We start from the raw sequence: 25238 nt of genomic DNA, 5'->3' as shown, positions 1-25238 counted from the left end.
GATGAACGGGCCTTGCATTGGGGAGTAGGTGGATCTGCACCATGGCGCCTGTGAAGTTGTCTGGTTCAAACAGCGACAGAAATTTGCTCAGCACTTGAGTGCACGAGACGTCACCCACTGAAGATAATGCTTTGGCGTCATCCCAGTTCCATCGAATCTTTCTTAGCCAGCTTCTACCGAACATCGCCTGGTACAATCCATAGTGATAAGTCATGCACAGCTCCATCGTACGATACCTTCACTGCCGCACTGCCAATGACTGGTATGAGCTCTTTGGTGTAAGTGCACAGCTTGGTCTGAATCAGGCTCAGTTTGGGCCTTTGTGCCTTGTTGCCCCACAGTTTCTCAAAATCCTTCTGGCTCATAATTTACTGACTTGTCCCCGTGTCCAACTCCATGGAAACTGGAATTCCATTTAATTTGACTTTTAGCATTATGGGAGGGCTCTTGATGGTGAAGGTGTGTACCCCATACACTTCTTCCTCGGCCTTGGGTTGAGTTGCCTCTCTTACTCATTCTGCATGATCCTTTTCGGATTGACCATCTTCTGCCGACTCTGCCACATGGTGAGTCGCAGCACGTTTGCACATTCGCTGGAGGTGCCCCATTGTTTCGCAGCCTTTGAACATATAGTGCTTGAATCAACATTGATAGGCTCTATGATTACCCCCGTAGCGCCAACATGGTGTTAATGGATTTGCATTCACGCCCCACGGTGGACTCTGAGTCATCCTAGGTCTTGCAGCTGCAGACGTGTAGGCTCTGCCATGTACAGTTCTGCCTGCTAACGGCGTTATTTTACGCACAGTACTTGCCGGTGAGCTTCGATGCAGAGAAGATATCAGTTTAGTATTATCGTTCATGGACAGGAAAGCCTGGGCTATCGTGATGGCCTTTTTCAGGTCTGGGGATTCGGCAGACAGCAGCTTACGAAGAATGACCTTGTGGCACGAAAAATTCCTGCAGCATTTCCCCCAAATATCCAGAAAAATTGCAAGGTCCCGCAAGGCGTCTTAGGTCGGTGACATAACTCGCCACGTCCTGACCCTCGGAGCGATAGTGCGTATAGAAGCGATACCTGGCCATTAAGATGCTCTCCTTCGGCTTGAGGTGTTCCCGAACCAGCGTACACAACTCTGCATATGTCTTTTCTGTTGGTTTCGTCGGTGCTAGCAGATGCTTGATGAGGCCGTATGTTGTAGACCCACAAACGGTGAGGGGAATCGCTCAGCGCTTGATCGCTTTATCGTCCACATCCAGCTCGTTGGCCACGCAGTACTGGTCGAGACATTCAACAAAGGCTTCATCCTAATCATCACCCTTTACAAATCGCTCAAGAATACCAATGGCAGCCATAACCATGTGAAAGTTCGTGATCTGTTACTCGTCGCCAATTGTTATGTTTAGAATAACTCCACAAGACTGAGTACTGTAAGCTTAAACTGATGTGACTTTAGTCTCTTTAAAAAAACTCCAGAGTGCCAAAGCAGCATGGCAGACAATCTTTTATACTCGCTTGCATGAGGTGTGCAGGTGACCCTTGGGCCTCCAACAGGTGCGCTCTCTGGTGACAAGTCTTACATCGTTATAATGTTTACATACATAACAAATTCCATTTGCCCCTGTTCTGCCCACCTGACCAGTACATTGATATATTCCTGCAGTCCGCAGCTTTCTTGTTCATTATCAACCACACGGCCTATTTTAGAGTCATCTGCAAACTTCTTAATCATACCCCCAACATTCAAGTCCAAGTATTGATATATACCACAAAAAGCAAGGGACCAGTACTGAGCCCTACGGAACCCCACTGGATACAGCCTTCCAGTCACAAAAACAGCCATCAACCATTACCCTTTGCTTCCTGCCTCAGCCAATTTTGGATCCAACTTGTCACTTTGCCCTGGATCCCATGGGCTTTTACTTTCGTGACCGGTCTGCCATGTGGAACCTTATCAAAAGCCTTGCTAAAATCCCTATACACTACATCAAATGCACTACCCTCATCGACCCTCCTTGTTACCTCCTCGAAAAATTCAATCAAGTTAGTCAGACACGGCCCTCCCTTAACAAATCCGTGCTGACTGTCTTTGATTAATCCATCTCTTTCCAAATGAAGATTTATCCTGTCCCTCAGGATTTTTCCAATAATTTTCCCACCACTGAGGTTAGGCTGACTGGCCTGTAATTACTTGGTCTATCCCTTTCTCCCTTTTTAAATAAAGGTAGAACATTAGCAGTCCTCCAGCCCTCTGGCACCGCACCTGTAGCCAGAGAGGATTGGAAAATGATGGTCGGAGCCTCTGCTATTTCCTTTTTTGCTACTTTTAATAGCCTGGGATACATTTCATCCGGCCCTGGGGATTTATCCATGTTCAAAGTTGCTAAACCCCTTAATACTCCCTCTCTCACTATGCTTATCTCATCTAATATTCCACACTCCTCCTCCCCGATAGCAGTGTCTGCATCGCCCCTCTCTTTTGTGCAAACAGACGCAAAGTATTCATTAAGAATCATACTCACGTCTTCTGCCTCCGCGCACAGATTTCTTTTATGGTCTCTAATAGACCCCACACTTTCTCTAGTTATCCTCTTGCGCTTAATGTATTTATAAAACATCTTTGGGTTTTCCCTAATTTTACTTGCCAACATTCTTTCGTGCTCTCTCTTTGGCTGTAAAACGCTTTGAGACATTGCATTACCACAATATTGGCCAGGTCACCAGGGATAACTCCCCTGCCATGGAATCTTTTATGTCCACCTGAGAGGGCAGATGGGGCCTCAGGAGAGAGGGAGAGGGAGAGGAAGGGGGAGAGCGAGGGGAGAGGGAGGGAGAGTGAATGGAGAAGGAAAGGGAGAGGCGGAGGGAGTGGGAGAATGAGAATGAGAGGGAGGGGCAGAGAGAGGGGGAGAGCGAGAGGGGGAGAGTGAGGGGGGAGAGTGAGAGGGGAAGGGAGAGTGAGTGGAAAGTGAGGGCGAGAGTGAGGGGAGAGGGAGAGGGGGAGAACGAAGGGAGAGGGAGGGGGCGGGAGGGAGAGAGGAAGGAGGAGAGGGGGGGGAGAGCGAGGGGAGAGGGAGAGGAGAGGGAGGGGGAGAGGGAGAGATGGGGGAGGGAGAGGGAGGGGAAGAGGGAGGGAGAGCGAGGGGAGAGGGAGAGATGGGGGGAGAGGGAGGAAGAGTGAGGGGAGAGGGATGGGGAGAGCGAAGGCTGTGGGAGAGGGAGAGGGAGGGGGAGAGCGTGAGCGAAAGGGAGGGGGATTGCGAGAGGGAGGGGAGAGGGTGGGCAAGTGAGTTGGAGGGAGGGAGAGGGATGGGGGAGAGAGGGAGGGGGAGATGGAGAAGGAAAGGGTTGGTGGGAGGGAGGGGGAGAGTGTGGGCGAGAGGGTTGGAGGGAGGGAGAGGGGGAGAGTGGGAGGGTTAGATGGAGAGGGAGAGGGTTGGAGGGAGGGAGAGGGTTGGAGGGAGAGGGAGAGGGCGGGCGAGAGGGAGGAGGATAGGGAGGGGCAGAATGAGGGGGAGGGGGAGGGGGAGAGGGTTGAAGGGAAAGGGAGGGGGAGAGGGAGGGGGAGTGGATTGGAGGGAGAGGGAGGGTGAGAGCTTTTAAAAACCAGCAAAGAATGACTTAAAAAATGATTAAGAAAGGGAAGATAAACTATGAAAGTAAATTAGCACAAAATATAAAAACAGATAGCAAGAGTTTCTATAGGTATATAAAAAGGAAAAGAGTGGCTAAAGTAAATGTTGGTCCCTTAAAGGACGAGACCGGGGAATTAGTAATGGGGAACATGGAGATGGCAGAAACTCTGAACAAATATTTTGTATCAGTCTTTACGGTAGAGGACACTAACAATATTCCAACAGTGGATAGTCTAGGGGCTATAGGGGGACAGGAACTTAACACAATCACAATCACTAAGGAGGTGGTACTCAGTAAGATAATGGGACTAAAGGCAGATAAATCCCCTGGACCTGATGGCTTGCATCCTAGGGTCTTAAGAGAAGTAGCGGCAGGGATTGTGGATGCATTGGTTGTAATTTACCAAAATTCCCTGGATTCTGGGGAGATCCCAGCAGATTGGAAAACTGCAAATGTAATGCCCCTAATCAAAAAAGGAGGCAGACAAAAAGCAGGAAACTATAGACCAGTTAGCCTAACATCTGTGGTTGGGAAAATGTTGGAGTCCATTATGAAAGAAGCAGTAACAGGACATTTGGAAAAGCAAAATTTGGTCAGGCAAAGTCAGCATGGATTTATGAAGGGGAAGTCATGTTTGACAAATTTGCTGGAATTCTTTGAGGATGTAACGAACAGGGTGGATAAAGGGGAACCAGTGGATGTGGTGTATTTGGACATTCAGAAGACATTTGACAAGGTGCCACATAAAAGGTTACTGCACAAGATAAAAGTTCACGGGGTTGGGGCTCATTTATTAGCATGGATAGAGGATTGGCTAACTAACAGAGAACAGAGAGTAGGGATAAATGGTTCATTCTCTGGTTGGCAACCAGTAACTAATGAGGTGCTGCAGGGATCAGTACTGGGACCCCAACTATTTACAATCTATAGTAACGGCTTGGAAGAGGGGACTGTGTGTAACGTAGCCAAGTTTGCTGATGATACAAAGATGGGAGGAAGGGCAATGTGTGAGGAGGACATAGAGGCTGCAGGAGGACATAGACAGGCTCAGTGAGTGGGCAAGAATTTGGCAGATGGAGTATAATGTTGGAAAATGTAAGGTCATGTACTTTGGCAGAAAAAAATCAAAGAGCAAGTTATTATTTAAATGGAGAAAGATTGCAAAGTGCTGCAGTACAGCGGGACCTGGGGGTACTTGTGCATGAAACACAAAAGGTTAGTATGCAGGTACAGCAAGTGATCAGGAAGGCCAATGGAATCTTGCGTGCAGTTTTGGTTTCCATATTTACAAAAGGATACACTTGCTTTGGAGGCAGTTCAGAGAAGGTTCACTCGGTTGATCCCGGGGATGAGGGGGTTGACTTATGAGGAAAGATTGAGTAGGTTGGGCCTTTACTCCTTGGAATTCAGAAGAATGAGAGGTGATCTTATCGAAATGTATAAGCTTATGAGGGGTCTTGAGAAGGTGGATGCAGAGAGGATGTTTCCACTGAGAGGGAAGACTAGAACTAGGGGGCATAATCTTAGAATAAGGGGCCGCCCATTTAAAACTGAGATGAGAAGAAATTTCTTCTCTCAGAGGGTTGTAAATCTGTGGAATTCGCTGCCTCAGAGAGCTGTGGAAGCTGGGACATTAAATAAATTTAAGACAGAAATAGACAGTTTCGTAAATGATAAGGGGATAGGGGTTATGGGGAGTGTGCAGGGAAGTGGATCTGAGTCCATGATCAGATCAGCCATGATCGTATTAATTGGCAGGGCAAGCTCGATGGGCCAAATGGCCGACTCCTGCTCCTATTATAGGATTGGAGGGAGAGGGAGGGGGAGATGGAGGGGCAGAGTGAGGTGGAGAGGGAGAGCGAGAGGTTTGGAGAACATCGTAACTGTAGATTGGAAGCCAACCTGAAAGTATTGCCCTGATTGTATTCATGCTTTGTGCAGTAACTGCTTCCTTGGTATGAATCTCCATCGGAAAGCAGAGGGCATCAATCACAAATTAATCAAACGTTTCATCAGGATTACAATGTTAGTTAACATACACAGTGAATTAAAGGCAATCCATGGCCCACAATTCTTTGTATTCACGAAACATCAGTAGTGTGTCCTTACCGTTACATTTTGATATCTCATTTACTAGTCTCAGGGCAGAAGCTGAAAGTTAGAAGCTAATATAGATTTTGCTTTCCCCCTGGCAGTTTTGATGAATGGGAATACTAGGTTTTAACACCACACAAAACTCCGCACATTGATATATGGGGCTGGAAACATTGCAGCTCCTTGATTCCTACCCGTCCTCTCACTGACAATGGCTTCGGGTAATGGAGCACTGCCAATGCACAGTTCTACTCCATGACACACATTCATTTATTTACTGTCTCATCTATTTTATGTAGCTCATGGGAGTCTGTTAAATGTCCTGAAAGTTTAAAGTAAAACACACGCACACAGCTAACTATTACCCAGAAATAGATTTTAGCTCTTGATAAATTATACAAGGATATAGTGACTGCAATCCAAAGGAGGCACATTTAGAGTCCCGGGTTAATATTTGTTAGTTCCACTCTGGCAGCCCCTCCATTTCAAAATTCTCATCCTTGTTTTCAAGTCCCTCTGTGGCTTCGCCCCTTCCTATCTCTTTAATCTCCTCCAGCCCCACAACCCCCCAAGATCTCTGCGCTCCTCCAATTCTGGCCTCTTGCGTATCCCCGATTTTAATAGCCCCATCATTGGTGGCCATGCCTTCAGCTGCCTGGGCCCTACGCTCTGGAATACCTTCCCTAAACCTCTCCACCTCTCTAGCTCTCTCTCCTCCTTTAAGACGCTGCTTAAAGACACCTCTCTGACCAAGCTTTTGGTCGCCCGCCCTATTATCTCCTTCTGTGGCTCGGTGTCTGATTACTCTCCTGTGAAGCACCTTGGGATGTTTTACTTCGCTAACGGTGCTATATAAATACAAGTTGTTGTTGTTGAACAGGATTTGAGGCTGGATTTCTGGCCTCCGGACAGAGTCAGCCAGAGTAAATAATGAACCTGGGAGGGGGAATTATCCAGGCTGCTGCTTCACACTATCCAGAGGCCCCTACTGTTCCTTGCGTATGGACATTGGATGAGAAAAGTATTCAAATCTGCCTGGTGTCACATTTTATCTGATAGCGCTCCTGTGAAGCACCTTGGGATGTTTTTCTTTGTTAAAAAGAGCTATATAAATGCAAGTTGTTGTTTTTGTTGTTGTTGTGATGCCTTACATGGTTGAATAGCCTCCCGCTGCTCAGCATGCGGATGAAGAATGGCCAATTCCATGAGACACTGGAGAGCAGCCATTATGCTACAGCCGTAGGCAATGTCTTGGGGAGAGAAGGGGCGAAAATTGACTAAAAACATATTCAAAGACTTCAGAATGTATGAACACAAGGAGGCCATTCAGCCCCTTGAGTCTCTTCCACCATTCAATTCGATCGTGGCTGATCTGCATCTAAACTCCATTTACTCCATATCTCTTGATGCTCATCGTGTTATGTATGTAAATATTACCAATGTGTAAGACTTGCCACCAGGGGGCGCACCTGTGGGAGACCCAAGGGTCACCTGCACACCCTGGACAAGCAGGTATAAAAGGCAGTCTACAATGTTGCTTCCTCACTCTTGAGTTATATTAAAGAGACCAAGGTCACAACAGTCTGAGCTTACAGTATAGAGTATTGTGGAGTTATTCTGAACATAACAATTGGCGACGAGTAACAGATCACAAACTTTCACGCAGTTATGGCTGCCGTTGGTATTCTTGAGAGATTTGTTGAGGGAGATGATTGGGAAGCTTTCTTGAGCATCGTGGCCAACGAGCTGGAAAAGGAAGAAACCGCGGTCAAGCGCAGGGCGATTCTCCTCACCGTTTGTGGGTTCACGATATATGGCCTCATCAAAGATCTGCTAGCACCGACGAAACCAATAGACATATGAAGAGTTGTACATGCTGGTTCGGGAACACCTCAAGCCGAAGGAGAGCATCTTAATGGCCAGGTATCACTTTTATACGCACCATCGCTCCGAGGGCCAGGACGTGGCAAGCTATGCCGCCGACCTAAGACGCCTTGCCGGACCCTGCGTGTTTGCTGGATTTTTGGGGGAAGTGTTGCAGGACTTTTTCATGCTTGGAATCGGCCACGAGGTCATTCTTCACAAACTGCTGTCTGCCGAATCCCCAGAGCTGAGCAAGGCCATCACGATAGCCCAGGCTTTCATATCCATGAACGATAACACTAAACAGATATCTTTGCAGCATCGAAGCTCACCGGCAAGTACTGTGCATAAAATAATGCCTTCAGCAGGCAGAACTGTATATGGCAGGGCCTACACGCCTGCAGAGGCCAGACCTAGGGTGACTCAGAGTCTGCCGTGGGGCGTGAATGCGAATCCATTAACACCATGTTTGCCCTGCGGGAGCAATCATCAAGCCCATCAATGTTGATTCAAGCACTATGTGTGTAAGGGCTGTGGAACAATGGGGCACCTCCAGCGAATGTGCAAACGTGCTGCGACTCACCACGTGGCAGAGTCGGCAGAAGATGACCGATCCGGCGCAGATCACGCTGAACGAGTAAGAGAGGCAACTCAACCCAAGGCTGAAGAGGAAGTGTATGGGGTACACACCTTCACCACCAAAAGCCCTCCGATAATGATGTTAAAAGTCAAATTAAACGGCATTCCAGTTTCCATGGAGTTGGACACAGGTGTGAGTCAGTCAATTATGAGCCAGAAGGCTTTTGCGAAACTGTGGGGCAACAAGGCACAAATGCTAAAACTAAGCCCGCTTCACACAAAGCTGCGCACTTACACCAAAGAACTCATACCAGTCATCGGCAGTGCGGCAATGAAGGTATCGTACAATGGAACTGTGCATGATTTATCTCTATGGATTGTACCAGGTGATGGCCCAATGCTGTTCGGCAGAAGCTGACTAGGAAAGATCCGATGGAACTGGGACGACATTGAAGCGCTATCTTCGGTGGATGACGCCTCGTGCGTCCAGGTGCTAAACAAATTCCTGTCGTTATTCGAGCCAGGCATCAGCAACTTCACAGGCGCCAAAGTGCAGATCCATCTTGTTCCTGGGGCACGGCCCGTTCATCACAAGGCCTGAGCAGTCCCGTATATGATGCGAGAGAAAGTCGAGATCGAGCTGGACAGACTTCAACGAGAGAGAATCATATCGCCAGTCGAGTTCAACGAGTGCGCCAGTCCAATTGTTCCAGTGTTGAAAAGCGATGGGATGGTCAGAATCTGCGGGGACTACAAGGTAACGATCAACGGAGTCTCGTTACAGGACTAGTACCCACTACCCAAAGCGGATGACCTGTTCGCAACACTAGCAGGGGGGAAATCGTTTACCAAGCTGGATCTAACCTCTGCTTATATGACACAGGAGCTGGCTGAACCTTCGAAAAAATTGATGTGCATCAACACGCACAAAGGACTGTTTATATACCACAGATGCCCCTTTGGGATTCGCTCGGCTGCAGCCATCTTCCAGAGGAACATGGAGCGTCTGCTGAAATTGGTTCCGCGCACCGCGGTGTTTCAAGACGACATCTTGATCACTGGCCGCAACACTACCGAACACTTGCACAATCTGGAAGAGGTTCTAAAGCGACTGGACAGAGTGGGACTCAGGCTGAAATGCTCCAAGTGTGTTTCCCTGGCACCAGAGGTTGAATTTCTGGGAAGAAAGATTGTGGCGGATACCATCGGAGGCCATCAAGAATGCACCCAGACCACAGAATGTGACGGAGCTGCGTTCGTTCCTGGGACTCCTCAACTATTTTGGTAACTTTCTACTGGGGTTGAGCACTTTGCTGGAACCTTTGCATTTATTGCTACGCAAGGATGACGACTTGGTTTGGGGTAAATCTCAAGAGACAGCCTTTAACAAGGCCAGAAACCCTGCTATGTTCTAACAAGTTACTTGTGTCATGTATGTAACCTTCATGTAACAACACTGCAATACTGAATATACTTGAGAAATGCACACCTTGACCACAGAGGGTGAACTTGTGGGAGACACTCCTCACCTGGTCATCCAGGTATATAAAAAGGGAGGTCCCACACAGGATCATCACTTCTTGGTCCTGTGAATAAAGGTGCAGGTCACAGAGTGACCTTGTCCATAGAATGTGCCTCGTGTGGATTTGTGATATTGTGTAAGGACTTTACAGCTTGTATTGTATGACCTGTGTAAACATTTAGTACTAGCTTGTGATGCATCTTAGCCAATGTGTCAGACAAACTGCCACCGGTTGTGTAGTATATGCAAGCACTCTAATAATGACTCCACGTGGCAGGGGTATGGCATTTGAACTGTATAGACTGTAGTCCATTTATTGCAGCTCCTAGAGTGAGGACACCAAGAGATGAGCTCCCTTTTATACTGGGTTACCTGCAGTGTGCAGGTGACCCTTAGGTCTCCAGAAGTACCACGCTCTAGTGGTACATGTATGGTGTATGTAGTGTGGAGGTACATTCAGTTGTCTTGTGTTCCAGTACATACATTAACATATATACATAACAGGTTGTATATGCGTCCAGAAGCTTATCTAAGGCTGAAAGAGCCTACAGCATGGTTGAGAAAGAAGCATTAGCATGTGTATACGGGGTTAAGAAAATGCACTAGTACCTATTTGGACTCCGGTTCGAGCTCGAAACCGACCACAAGCCATTCATTTAGCTGTGCTCAGGAAGCAAAGGTATTAACACCAGTGCTTCGTCCCACATCCAAAGATGTTATCTGCGTATGACTATATAATCCACCACAGACCAGGCACTGAGAACTGTGCTGATGCCCTCAGTCGGCTACCATTGCCCACCGGGGTGGAAATGGCGCAACCCGCAGACTTGTTTCTTGTAATGGATGCTTTTGAGAGCAAGGGGTCATTTGTCACGGCTCGCCAGATCAGGACCTGGACTAGCCAGGACCCTGTGCTATCACTAGTAAAAAGCTTTGTCCTCAATGGGAGCTGGTCGGTGGTTCCCGGGGAAATGACGTTCCACTGATGCAAAGATGAAATGTCCATCCATTCGGATTGCCTCCTATGGGGGAATCGTGTAGTTTTGCCAAAAAAAGGCAGGGAAACGTTTATACGTGACCTACACAGTACCCACCCAGGCATAGTCATGATGACGGCTATCGCCAGGTCGCACGTTTGGTGGCCCGGCATTGACTCGGAATTGGAGTCATGTGTACACAAATGTAACACTTGCTCACAGTTGAGCAATGCACCAAGGGAGGCCCCACTGAGCCTGTGGTCATGGCCCTCCAAACCGTGGTCCAGGGTCCACATAGATTTCGCTGGCCCTTTTCTAGGAAATATGTTCCGAGTAGCAATGGACGCTTACTCTAAATGGATTGAATGTATAATAATGTCATTATGTACGTCCACTGCCACCACTGAAAGCCTCAGGGCCATGTTCGCCACCCATGGTTTGCCTGCCGTCCTTGTTAGTGACAATGGACCATGTTTCACCAGCTCGGAATTCAACGAGTTCATGATCACATAAGAACATAAGAACATAAGAATTAGGAACAGGAGTAGGCCATCTAGCCCCTCGAGCCTGCTCCGCCATTCAATAAGATCATGGCTGATCTGGTCGTGGACTCAGCTCCACTTACCCGCCCTCTCCCCGTAACCCTTAATTCCCTTATTGGTTAAAAATCTATCTATCTTTGACTTGAAAACATTCAATGAGCTAGCCTCAATTGCTTCCTTGGGCAGAGAATTCCACAGATTCACAACCCTCTGGGAGAAGAAATTCTTTCTCAACTCGGTTTTAAATTGGCTCCCCCGTATTTTGAGGCTGTGCCCCCTAGTTCTAGTCTCCCCCACCAATGGAAACAACCTCTCTGCCTCTATCTTGTCTATCCCTTTCATGATTTTAAATGTTTCTATAAGATCACCCCTCATCCTTCTGAACTCCAAGGAGTAAAGACCCAGTCTACTCAATCTATCATCATAAGTTAACCCCCTCATTTCTGGAATCAGCCTAGTGAATCGTCTCTGTACCCCTTCCAAAGCTAGTATATCCTTCCTTAAGTAAGGTGACCAAAACTGCACGCAGTACTCCAGGTGCGGCCTTACCAATACCTTATACAGTTGTAGCAACACCTCCCTGCTTTTATACTCCATCCCTTTCGCAATGAAGGCCAACATTCCATTTGCCTTCCTGATTACCTGCTGCACCTGCAAACTAACCTTTTGGGATTCATGCACAAGGACCCCCAGGTCCCTCTGCACCACAGCATGTTGTAATTTCTCCCCATTCAAATAATATTCCCTTTTACTGTTTTTTTTCCCCAAGGTGGATGACCTCACACTTTCCGACATTGTATTCCATCTGCCAAACCTTAGCCCATTCGCTTAACCTATCCAAATCTCCTTGTAGCCTCTCTGAGTCCTCTACACAACCCGCTTTTCCACTAATCTTAGTGTCATCTGCAAATTTTGTTACACTACACTCTGTCCCCTCCTCTAGGTCATCTATGTATATTGTAAACAGTTGTGGTCCCAGCATTGATCCCTGTGGCACACCACTAACCACTGATTTCCAACCGGAAAAGGACCCATTTATCCCGACTCTCTGCTTTCTGTTCGCCAGCCAATTCTCTATCCATGCTAATACATTTCCTCTGACTCCGTGTACCTTTATCTTCTGCAGTAACCTTTTGTGTGGCACCTTATCGAATGCCTTTTGGAAATCTAAATACACCACATCCATCGGTACACCTCTATCCACCATGCTCGTTATATCCTCAAAGAATTCCAGTAAGTTAGTTAAACATGATTTCCCTTTCATGAATCCATGCTGCGTCTGCTTGATTGCACTATTCCTATCCAGATGTCCCGCTATTTCTTCCTTAATGATAGTTTCAAGCATTTTCCCCACTACAGATGTTAAACTAACCGGCCTATAGTTACCTGCCTTTTGCCTGCCCCCTTTTTTAAACAGAGGCGTTACATTAGCTGCTCTCCAATCCGCTGGTACCTCCCCAGAGTCCAGAGAATTTTGGTAGATTATAACAAATGCATCTGCTATAACTTCCGCCATCTCTTTTAATACTCTGGGATGCATTTCATCAGGACCAGGGGACTTGTCTCCCTTCAATCCCATTAGTCTGTCCAGCACTACCTCCCTAGTGATAGTGATTGTCTCAAGGTCCTCCCTTCCCACATTCCTATGACCAGCAATTTTTGGCATGGTTTTTGTGTCTTCCACTGTGAAGACGGAAGCAAAATAATTGTTTAAGGTCTCAGCCATTTCCACATTTTCCATTATTAAATCCCCCTTTTCATCTTCTAAGGGACCAACATTTACTTTAGTCACTCTTTTCCGTTTTATATATTTGTAAAAGCTTTTACTATCTGTTTTTATGTTTTGCGCAAGTTTACCTTCATAATCTATCTTCCCTTTCTTTATTGCTTTTTTAGTCATTCTTTGCTGTTGCTTAAAATCTTCCCAATCCTCTAGTTTCCCACTAACCTTGGCCACCTTATACGCATTGGTCTTTGATTTGATACTTTCCTTTATTTCCTTGGTTATCCACGGCTGGTTATCTCTTCTCTTGCCGTCCTTCTTTTTCACTGGAATATATTTTTGTTGCGCATTATGAAAGAGCTCCTTAAAAGTCCTCCACTGTTCCTCAATTGTGCCACCATTTAGTCCTTGTTTCCAGTCTACTTTGGCCAACTCTGCCCTCATCCCACTGTAGTCCCCTTTGTTTAAGCATAGTATTCTCGTTTCTGACACAACTTCCTCATCCTCAATCTGTATTACAAATTCAACCATATTGTGATCACTCATTCCGAGAGGATCTTTTACGAGGAGATCGTTTATTTTTCCTGTCTCGTTACACAGGACCAGATCCAATGGCATCAAGCATGTCAGGTCTGCCCCGTTTAAGCCTGCATCCAATGGTCAAGTGGAACGGGCAGTCCAAACCATCATGCAGGGCTTGAAACGCGTGACGGACGGTTCCCTGCAGACCCGGTTTTCTCGGATTCTGCTCAGCTATCACACGCGACCCCACTCGCTTACTGGTGTTCCCCCTGCAGAATGGCTAATGAAGAGAGCACTCAAAACCAGGCTCTCCTTAGTCCACCCGGATCTCAATGATCATGTAGAAACCCGGCGTCACCAGCATAACATGTACCACGATCGCGCGGCTGTATCACATGACATTGAGGTTAATGACCCTGTGTTTGTTCTTAATTATGGGTTGCTGGCACTGTGTTAGCCAAGGAGGGGAATAGAGTGTTTGTTTTCAAACTTTTGAATGGACAGACGTGCAAAAACCACTTGGATCAGACCAAACTGCGGTTCACTGACAACCAAGAACAGTTTGAAGAGGACATTACCATCAATGATCCACCCACACACACCCAACCAGCAATCGACCTCGTGGTCAATCACAAGGATGAACCCACCATGCCCGACAGTCAGACCAGCCACACCGCAGTGCAGCAATGGTCCGACCAACTCACCCAGGCCAGGACTTCAACTCAGGCGATCAACCCGGGAACGTAAAGCCCCGGATCGCCTCAACTTGTAAATAACTTGTTTCTAAGACTTTGGGGGGGAGTGATGTTATGACCTTACTAGTGTGTAAGACTTGCCACCAGGGGGTGCACCTGTGGGAGACCCAGGGGTCATCTGCACACCCCGGGCAAGCAGGTATAAAAGGCAGTCTACCATGCTGCTTCCTCACTCTGGAGTTACATTAAAGAGACCAAGGTCACAACAGTTTGAGCTTATAGTATACAGTCTTGTGGAGTTATTCTGAACATAACACTTATCTAAAAACAATCTATCAATCTCCATCTTGAAAGCTCCAATTGACCCCCTGCCTTTTTGTTTGGGGGTGGGGGGAGGGGAGGGGGCTGGAGGAGAGAGTTCCAGATTCCCAACTGCCCTTTATGTGAGAAAGTGCCTCCTGATTTCACTCCTGAACGGCCTAGCTCTAATGTTAGGTCTGTGTCCCGTTTGTTCTGGACTCTCCCACCAGAGGACATTGGGCTCAAGTTTCGGCCTGAGTTGCTCCTATTTTTTTGGAGCAAAAAAGTTTAGAATGGATCATCTTAAAAATTGCAATTCTCGGCATTTAGTTTGCTCCAGTTCTAGTCAGTTAGAACAGTTTCATTTTAGAACAGTTTTTTTTTTCAAAAGGGGGCGTGTCCAGCCACTTACGCCTGTTTTGCAAGTTTAAGCAGCGAAAACTTACTCCATACTAACTTAGACTGAAGTAAGTGTAGATTTTTGTACGCTCAGAAAAACCTTGTCTACACTTGTAAATCAGGCGTAGGGAACGAGAGGTAGCGGCGGGGGAGGAAAGTTTACAAACATTAAACACTTCACTTTTACAAATAAAGAGCCATCATCAATAATAAATGATAAATCAATCAATAAATCAACCAATAAATCAATCAAAAAAAATTAAAAAATAAAATGTAAAAAAAATAATAAAAAATCAATCAATAAATAACAAATTATTTCTACTCACCTACTGCAGCATTGGGAGCCCTCCAACAGTGTGCTGGGACAGGGCCCCCCATAGTGTCTCTCTCTCTGTCTCTGTCAGTGTCTCTGTGTTTCTGACAGTGAGGGGTGGGGGCAGAGAGGGAGAGAGAGGGGGAAGGGGTGAGGAGGGGAGAGGGAGGGGAGAGAAGGGGAGAGGAGAGGGGGGAGGGAGGGGGGAGGAAGGGAGAGGAGAGGAGGGGAGGGAGAGGGGCGAGGAGGGAGGGAGGGAGGGAGAGGAGGTGGGAGGGAGAGGAGGGAGGGAGAGAGAGAGAGAGAGGAGGGAGGGAGGGAGGGAGAGGAGTGGGAGGGAGGGAGAGGAGGGGGAAGGGAGTGAGAGAGGAGGGAGGGAGGGAGTGAGAGAGGATGGAGGGAGGGAGAGGGAGGAGGGAGAGAGGGATGGAGAGAGGGAGGGAGGGGGAGAGAGGAGGGAGCGAGGGAGGGGGAGAGAAGAGGGGGAGAGGGAGGGGGAGAGAGGAGGGGGAGGAGAGAGAGGAGGGAAGGAGGGAGGGGGAGAGAGGAGGGGGAGAGGCTGAACAAGCCGGGCCGGGCTGCTGCCAATGACACTTCGGGTGGGGCCTGCCCCAGTGAGATGCCGGGCGGGGCCCGCCGACGACATGGAAGGAGGGAGGGGGGGAAGAAGAGGGGGGAGGGGAGGGGGAGGAGAAGAGGGAGGGGAGGAGAGGCTGAACGGGCTGGGCCAGGCTGCCGCCACCGCCGATACTTCGGGTGGGGCCCGCCGATGACAGGGAGGGAGGAGAGGTGGGGGAGAAGAGCGGGGGGGGGGGGGCAGAGAAGAGATTGGGGGGGAAGGCTGAACGGGAGGGAGGTCCTGTCCCATCTTCGCCCGGTGAGCCCATTCAGCCAGGGCTAGGGTCGGGCCCCTCCCACGCAGCCTCGGGGGCCTGGAGCTGCTGCACATGCGCGCACACTCTAGCACGCATGTGCAGAGGTCTCGGCACTGGTTATGCGCTGGGACCTGGCTCCGCCACGCCGAGCACGGAGACGTCCCGAGGACACCGGAGAATCACAAGGTAAGTTTTTCAAGAAAGTCAGCGCACCTTATCGAGATGTGCCGTTTTTCCAGAGGGCGGAAACTTGGGCCCATTGTTTCTCGTTATCTATCCTGTCAAATCATCTCGTCGTTTTGCTCACCACTCATCCTCCCAAACTGAAGGGAAGAAGTTTTATTTTGACCGAAATATATTAAATAAAACCACAGAATTGAAATACTCTGCAGATTAAGTGTGAGGCCATATGGGGGCTAGGTACTCATATGTAAAATGTGGGCTTTGGCTATTAGTGTTAGTGTCAGCTGTGGCTCAGTGGGTAGCACTCTTGTCTCTGGGGCAGAAGGTTGTGGGTTCAAGTCCCACTCTAGAGGCTTGACCACAATAAAAATAACTCCAGTGCAATGCTGAGGGAGTGCCGCACTGTCAGAGGTGCTGTTTTTTGGATGAGATGTTAAACCGAACCCCGTCTGCTCTCTCAGGTGGATACAGCCAGGAAGAAAGATCAGGGTGAGGGGAGGTCAGGATTGGGACAGAGATGTTTGGAGCAGCAGTGATTATGGTAAAAACATACCCTTTTGTTACTTATGTAGTATTGAGCGTTGTGCCATTATGTGCCTTAGTGGGTAGCACACTCACTTCTGAGTCGGAAGGTTGTGGATTCAAGTCCCACTCCAAGAACTTGTGCACATAATCTATGCTGACACTCCCAGTGCAGTGCTGAGGGAGTGCTGCACTGCCAGAGGTGCTGTCTTTTGGATGAGACCGAGGTCCGTCTGCTCTCTCAGGTGGGTGTAAAAGATCCCACCGCACTATTTTGAAGAAACATAGAAACATAGAAAATTGGTGCAGGAGTAGGCCATTCGGCCCTTCGAGCCTGCACCGCCATTCAATGAGTTCATGGCTGAACATGCAACTTCAGTACCCGATTCCTGCTTTCTCGCCATACCCCTTGATCCCCCTAGTAGTAAGGACTACATCTAACTCCTTTTTGAATATATTTAGTGAATTGGCCTCAACAACTTTCTGTGGTAGAGAATTCCACAGGTTCACCACTCTCTGGGTGAAGAAGTTTCTCCTCATCTCGGTCCTAAATGGCTTTCCCCTTATCCTTAGACTGTGACCCCTGGTTCTGGACTTCCCCAACATTGGGATCATTCTTCCTGCATCTAACCTGTCTAAACCCGTCAGAATTTTAAACGTTTCTCTGGGATCCCCTCTCATTCTTCTGAACTCCAGTGAATACAAGCCCAGTTGATCCAGTCTTTCTTGATAGGTCAGTCCCGCCATCCCGGGAATCAGTCTGGTGAACCTTCGCTGCACTCCCTCAATAACAAGAATGTCCTTCCTCAAGTTAGGAGACCAAAACTGTACACAATACTCCAGGTGTGGCCTCACCAAGGCCCTGTACAACTGTAGTAACACCTCCCTGCCCCTGTACTCAAATCCCCTCGCTATGAAGGCCAACATGCCATTTGTTTTCTTAATCGCCTGCTGTACCTGCATGCCAACCTTCAATGACTGATGTACCATGACACCCAGGCCTCATTGCACCTTCCCTTTTCCTAATCTGTCACCATTCAGATAATAGTCTGTCTCTCTGTTTTTACCACCAAAGTGGATAACCTCACATTTATCCACATTATACTTCATCTGCCATGCATTTTCCCACTCACCTAACCTATCCAAGTCACTCTGCAGCCTCATAGCATACTCCTCGCAGCTCACACTGCCACCCAACTTAGTGTCATCCGCAAATTTGGAGATACTACAGTTAATCCCCCCGTCTAAGTCATTAATGTACAATGTAAACAGCTGGGGCCCCAGCACAGAACCTTGCGGTACTCCACTAGTCACTGCCTGCTACTCTGAAAAGTACCCATTTACTCCTACTCTTTGCTTCCTGTCTGACAACCAGTTCTCAATCCACGTCAGCACACTACCCCCAATCCCATGTGCTTTAACTTTGCACATTAATCTCTTGTGTGGGACCTTGTCGAAAGCCTTCTGAAAGTCCAAATATACCACATCAACTGGTTCTCCCTTGTCCACTCTACTGGAAACATCCTCAAAAAAATTCCAGAAGATTTGTCAAGCATGATTTCCCTTTCACAAATCCATGCTGACTTGGACCTATCATGTCACCTCTATCCAAATACGCTGCTATGACATCCTTAATAATTGATTCCATCATTTTACCCACTACCGATGTCAGGCTGACCGGTCTATAATTCCCTGTTTTTTTTTTCCCTCCTTTTTTAAAAAGTGGGGTTACATTGGCTACCCTCCACTCGATAGGAACTGATCCAGCGTCTATGGAATGTTGGAATATGACTGTCAATGCATCCGCCATTTCCAAGGCCACCTCCTTAAGTACTCTGGGATGCAGACCATCAGGCCCTGGGGATTTATCGGCCTTCAGTCCCATCAATTTCCCCAACACAATTTCCCGACTAATAAGGATTTCGCTCAGTTCCTCCTTCTTACTAGACCTTCTGACCCCTTTTATATCCGAAAGGTTGTTTGAAGAAGAACAGGGGAGTTATCCCCGGTGTCCTGGTCAATATTTATCCCTCAATCAACATCACCAAAACAGATGATCTGGACAATGCGCAGTGGGCTGTCAAGTGGTCATGAAAGGCACTATAGAAATGCAATTATTTCTTTTGAGAGGAGTGGCCCTGGTGTGAAGCTGTAATACTGGGACTGTTCAGCTGGCCTATTAATCTGAGGCAGGCCCCTGGGACTGTGAACATTTAGAGCTCCTACAAGGAGCGCAATCAAACAGTCTGATGTCATGGAAGGCCAGCCCTTCAAGGTACTCAACAGCAGTAAAATGTCTTTACTGCCCCATTAGTGAGACTAATAAAAAGTTTTAAAAGGCTAATTGTACAGATACAAACGCTGTGGTGGGACACAGATGTGCGATTCACTTAGATAGATTCCATTTTCTCTCTCAATGCTGGCCAATTTATATTCCAACGCTCTCCCGGCCAGCCTCCCACCACTACCCTCCGTAAACTTGTGCTCACCCAAAACTCTACTGCCACGTGTCCTAACTCGCACCGAGTCCCGCTCACCCATCACCCGCTGTGCTCACTGCCCCGTGTCCTAACTCGCACCCAGTCCTGCTCACCCATCACCCCCTGTGCTCACTGCTGCTTGTCCTAACTCACACCGAGTCCCGCTCACCCATCACCCACTGTGCTCACTGCCCCGTGTCCTAACTCGCACCCAGTCCCGCTCACCCATCACCCCCTGTGCTCACTGCTGCTTGTCCTAACTCACACCGAGTCCCGCTCACCCATCACCCGCTGTGCTCACTGCCCCGTGTCCTAACTCACACCGAGTCCCGCTCACCCATCACCCCCTGTGCTCACTGCCCCGTGTCCTAACTCGTACCCAGTCCCGCTCACCCCTCACCCCCTGTGCTCACTGCCCCGTGTCCTAACTCACGCCCAGTCCCGCTCACCCATCACCCCCTGTGCTCGCTGCCCCCGTGTCCTAACTCGCACCCAGTCCCGCTCACCCATCACCCCCTGTGCTCGCTGCCCCCGTGTCCTAACTCGCACCCAGTCCCGCTCACCCATCACCCCCTGTGCTCACTGCCCCGTGTACGAACTCACACCGCGTCCCGCTCACCCAACACCCGCTGTGCTCACTGCCCCGTGTCCTAACTCGCGCCCAGTCCCGCTCACCCATCACCCCCTGTGTTCACTGCCCCGTGTCCTAACTCGCACCGAGTGCCGCTCACCCAACACCCTCTGTGCTCACTGACCCGTGTCCTAACTCGCACCGAGTCCCGCTCACCCATCACTCCCTGTGCTCACTGACCTGTGTCCTAACTCACACCGAGTCCCGCTCACCCAACACCCACTGTGCTCACTGACCCGTGTCCTAACTCGCACCGGGTCCCGCTCACCCATCACCCGCTGTGCTCACTGCTGCTTGTCCTAACTCGCACCTAGTCCCGCTCACCCATCACCCCCTGTGCTCACTGCCCCGTGTCCTAACTCGCGCCCAGTCCTGCTCACCCATCACCCCCTGTGTTCACTGCCCCGTGTCCTAACTCGCACCCAGTCCTGCTCACCCATCAGCCCCCTGTGCTCACTGCCCCGTGTCCTAACTCGCGCCGAGTCCCGCTCACCCATCAGCCCCCTGTGCTCACTGACCGTGTCTTAACTTGCACCAAGTCCCGCTCACCCATCACCCCCTGTGCTCACTGCCCTGTGTCCTAACTCGCACCGAGTCCCGCTCACCCATCACCCCCTGTGCTCACTGCCCGTGTCCTAACTCGCACCGAGTCCCGCTCACCCATCACCCCTTGTGCTCACTGCCCCGTGTCCTAACTCGCGCCCAGTCCCGCTCACCCATCACCCCCGTGCTCACTGCCCGTGTCCTAACTCGCACCGAGTCCCGCTCACCCATCACCCGCTGTGCTCACTGCTGCGTGTCCTAACTCACACCGAGTCCCGCTCACCCATCACCCGCTCTGCTCACCGCCCCGTGTCCTAACTCGCACTGAGTCCCACTCACCCATCATCCCCTATGCTCACTGCCCCGTGTCCTAACTCGCACCTAGTCCTGCTCACCCATCAGCCCCCTGTGCTCGCTGCCCGTGTCCTAACTCACAACGAGTCCCGCTCACCCATCACCCACTGTGCTCACTGCCCCATGTCCTAACTCGCACCCAGTCCTGTTCACCCATCACCTCCTGTGCTCACTGCCCCCGTGTCCTAACTCGCAATGTGTCCCGCTCACCCATCACCCCCTGTGCTCACTGCCCCGTGACCTAACTCGCACCCAGTCCCGCTCACCCATCACCCCCTGTGCTCGCTGCCCTGTGTCCTAACTCGCACCCAGTCCTGCTCACCCATCAGCCCCCTGTGCTCACTGCCCCGTGTCCTAACTCGCACCGAATCCCGTCACCCATCACCCCCTATGCTCACTGCCCCGTGTCCTAACTCGCACCAAGTCCCACTCACCCATCACCTCCTGTGCCCCGTATGCTAACTCACACCGAGTCCCGCTCACCCATCACCCCCTGTGCTCACTGCCCCGTGTACGAACTCGCACCGAGTCCCGCTCACCCATCACCCCCTGTGTTCACTGCCCCGTGTCCTAACTCGCACCCAGTCCTGCTCACCCATCAGCCCCCTGTGCTCACTGCCCCGTGTCCTAACTCGCGCCCAGTCCTGCTCACCCATCACCCCCTGTGTTCACTGCCCCGTGTCCTAACTCGCACCCAGTCCTGCTCACCCATCAGCCCCCTGTGCTCACTGCCCCGTGTCCTAACTCGCGCCGAGTCCCGCTCACCCATCAGCCCCCTGTGCTCACTGACCGTGTCTTAACTTGCACCAAGTCCCGCTCACCCATCACCCCCTGTGCTCACTGCCCGTGTCCTAACTCGCACCGAGTCCCGCTCACCCATCACCCCCTGTGCTCACTGCCCGTGTCCTAACTCGCACCGAGTCCCGCTCACCCATCACCCCCTGTGCTCACTGCCCCGTGTCCTAACTCGCGCCCAGTCCCGCTCACCCGTCACCCCCTGTGCTCACTGCCCGTGTCCTAACTCGCACCGAGTCCCGCTCACCCATCACCCCCTGTGCTCACTGCCCGTGTCCTAACTCGCACCGAGTCCCGCTCACCCATCACCCCCTGTGCTCACTGCCCCGTGTCCTAACTCGCGCCCTGTCCCGCTCACCCATCACCCCCTGTGCTCACTGCCCCGTGTCCTAACTCGCACCGAGTGCTGCTCACCCAACACCCCCTGTGCTCACTGACCCGTGTCCTAACTCACACCGAGTCCCGCTCACCCATCACTCCCTGTGCTCACTGACCTGTGTCCTAACTCACACCGAGTCCCGCTCACCCAACACCCACTGTGCTCACTGACCCGTGTCCTAACTCGCACCGTCCCGCTCACCCATCACCCCCTGTGCTCACTGCCCCGTGTCCTAACTCGCACCCAGTCCCGCTCACCCATCACCCGCTGTGCTCACTGCCCCGTGTCCTAACTCGCACCCAGTCCCGCTCACCCATCACCCGCTGTGCTCACTGCCCCGTGTCCTAACTCGCACTGAGTCCCGCTCACCCATCACCCCCTGTGCTCACTGCCCCGTGTCCTAACTCGCACCCAGTCCCACTCACCCATCACCCCCTGTGCTCACTGCCCCATGTCCTAACTCGCACCGAGCCCCGCTCCCCCATCACCTCCTGTGCCCCGTGTCCTAACTCGCATCGAGTCGCGCTCACCCATCACCCCCTGTGCTCACTGCCCCGTGTCCTAACTCGCACCGAATCCCGTCACCCATCACCCCCTGTGCTCACTGCCCCGTTTCCTAACTCGCACCAAGTCCCGCTCACCCATCACCTCCTGTGCCCCGGATCCTAACTCACACCGAGTCCCGCTCACCCATCACCCCCTGTGCTCGCTGCCCTGTGTCCTAAATCGCATCATGTCCTGCTCACCCATCACACGCTATGCTCACTGCCCTGTGTCCTAACTCGCACCGAGTCCCGCTCAGCCATCACCCCCTGTGCTCGCTGCCCATGTCCTAACTCGCACCGAGTCCTGCTCACCTATCACCCCCTGTGCTCACTGCCTGTATCCTAACTCGCATCATGTCCCGCTCACCCATTAGCCCCCTGTGCTCGCTGCCCGTGTCCTAACTCGCACCCAGTCCTGCTCACCCATCACTCCCTGTGCTCACTGCCCCGTGTCCTAACTCGCACCAAGTCCCGCTTACCCATCACTCCCTGTGCTCGCTGCCCGTGTCCTAACTCGCACCCAGTCCTGCTCACCCATCACCCCCTGTGCTCGCTGCCCGTGTCCTAACTCGCACCGAGACCCGCTCACCCATCAACCCCTGTGCTTGCTGACCATGTCATAACTTGCACCGAGACCCGCTCACCCATCACCCCCTGTGCTTGCTGACCATGTCCTAACTCGCACCGAGTCCTGCTCACCCATCACCTCCTGTGCCCCGTATCCTAACTCACACCGAGTCCTGCTCACCCATCACCCCGCTGTTCTTGCTGCCCTGTGTCCTAACTCGCACCAAGTCCCGCTCACCCATCACCAAGCTTTTGTACACCTGTCCTAATATCTCCTTATGTAGCCCTCAGGCAATTTTTTTAATAATGCTTCTGTGAAACACCTTGGGATGTTTTACTACATTAAAGGCACTATATAAATGCACGTTGCTGTTGTTGTTGTAGAGGTTTACATTAGAATTTATTCATCAAAATAAATGTAATTTTAACCAAACCCATTGGGTGGGATTAGCCAAGTTTGGGCAGGATTGGGAGGGTTTGGGTGGGATTGGGGGGGATTGGCGGGTTTGGGAGAGTTTGGGAGTGTCGGAGATTTTTGGCGGGTTTGGGAGGGATTGGGAGGGTTTGGGAGGGCACCCCTTTTACATCACAGTTGATTTTATGCTGCCAGGGGTGTGGGGGTAGATAGGTTAAAATGAACCCAAAGACTATAATTAGGTTAAGTTCACTGAGCTAAATCAGAGAATGGTCTCTCGGATGTTGATCGCAAGTATCTATCTGCCTGCCTGTTTCCTGATGGGTCAGCCTGGTTGGTTCACTCCCGCCTCTGAGCTCACGGCCCATTCCCAGATTGCAGCCCGTACCTGCGGCCCACTCTCCCTTGCAGTGCTGTGTTTTTGATGATGTCAATCCGAGACACATACCTGCCTATCCCGGAGGTACAGGTGGGTATTGAAGACCTCATGGGGCTGAAATTGCCCCTTTCTGTAAGGCCCCTGGCTGCCTGAAAGCGGCGGTCACCGGACGGCGCGGAATCGCCGCCGAGTCTCTGTGGAGGGGCCGCCATTTTGAAAATTCCCCCTCCTCAGGGTCGGAATGGTGCAGGGGACGGCTTTGCCCATTTTCCCTCCGTGGCGTGCACGTGCCGGCCCTTTACCGACCGGCGGGGTCCCCCTCGGGAAATTGCCCCTTTCCCAGAATTGTCTCCCCGTCGGTCGGTGCCCCCAACAGCTTTTGCTGACGTTACAATCGCTCGCCCGGCCAAAACCTAAAGTGGCTGCAGAGCTCGCAGCGGCAGGGGAGGGACATTGCGATGCACCAGCGCGATGACATCATCAGCGCGGCGTTGATGCCTTGCAGCGTCGGTCACTAAGCCCCGCCCCCACGATGAGGCCACTTGTGCCCCACTTCAGGAAACCCCCGAAGTGCTCAATTTCAACGGTTTAGCCCTCCCCGTGTATTGGGGCCGCCAGAACACATCGAAAACAGTAGATGCGACTCATTTCGCGCGGTGGGCAATTTCGGCCCCGTGACTTTAATTGAAGAGCAGGCAGTTCTCTTGGCCAGCATTCCTCTCTCATAAGAACATAAGAACATAACAAACAGGAACAGAATTGGGCCATACAGCCTCTCGAGCATGCTCCGCCATTCAATACGATCATGGCTGATCCAATCATGGACTCAGCTCCACTTCCCCGTCCACTCCCCATAACCCCTTATTCCTTTATCATTTAAGAAACTGTCTATCTTCGCCTTAAATTTATTCAATGGCCCAGCCTCCACAGCTCTCTGGGCAGCGTATTCCACAGATTTACAACCCTCTGAGAGAAGAAATTCTTCCTCATCTCAGTTTTAAATGGGCGGCCCCTTATTCTAAGATTATGCCACCTCATTCTAGTCTCCCCCATCAGTGGAAACACCCTCTCTGAATCCACCTTGTCAAGCCCTCTCATAATCTTATATGTTTCGATAAGATCACCTTTCATTCTTCTGAATTCCAATGAGTAGAGGCCCAACCTACTCAACCTTTCCACAGAAGTCAACCCCCTCATCTCTGGAATCAAGCTAGTGAACCTTCTCTGAACTGCCTCCAAAGCAAGTATATTCTTTCTTAAATATGGAAACCAAATTGTATGCAGTATTCCAGGTGTGGCCTCACCAATACCCTGTATAACTGTACCAAGACTTCCCTGCTTTTATACTCCATCCCCTTTGCAATAAAGGCCAAGATTCCATTGGCCTTCCTGATCATTTGCTAT

General features: G+C 50.5%; 1 long non-coding RNA gene across 1 annotated transcript in view; it reads right to left on the bottom strand.

The window, feature by feature from the left end:
- The window catches only part of LOC139280945 (uncharacterized), a 50527-nt gene extending 26201 nt beyond the window's left edge, over positions 1–24326 (bottom strand). Inside the window, exon 1 of the long non-coding RNA XR_011596798.1 lies at positions 23904–24326. This is a non-coding gene — a long non-coding RNA (uncharacterized lncRNA). The remainder of the gene's footprint in view (positions 1–23903) is intronic.
- Between the last annotated feature and the right edge of the window lie 912 nt (positions 24327–25238).

This window comes from Pristiophorus japonicus, chromosome 15 (genome assembly GCF_044704955.1).
Source record: "Pristiophorus japonicus isolate sPriJap1 chromosome 15, sPriJap1.hap1, whole genome shotgun sequence".
In the NCBI taxonomy this organism is placed as follows: domain Eukaryota; kingdom Metazoa; phylum Chordata; class Chondrichthyes; family Pristiophoridae; genus Pristiophorus; species Pristiophorus japonicus.
The sequence above is the reverse complement of the archived record's forward strand: the minus strand, read 5'-3'. Positions and strand labels throughout refer to the sequence as shown.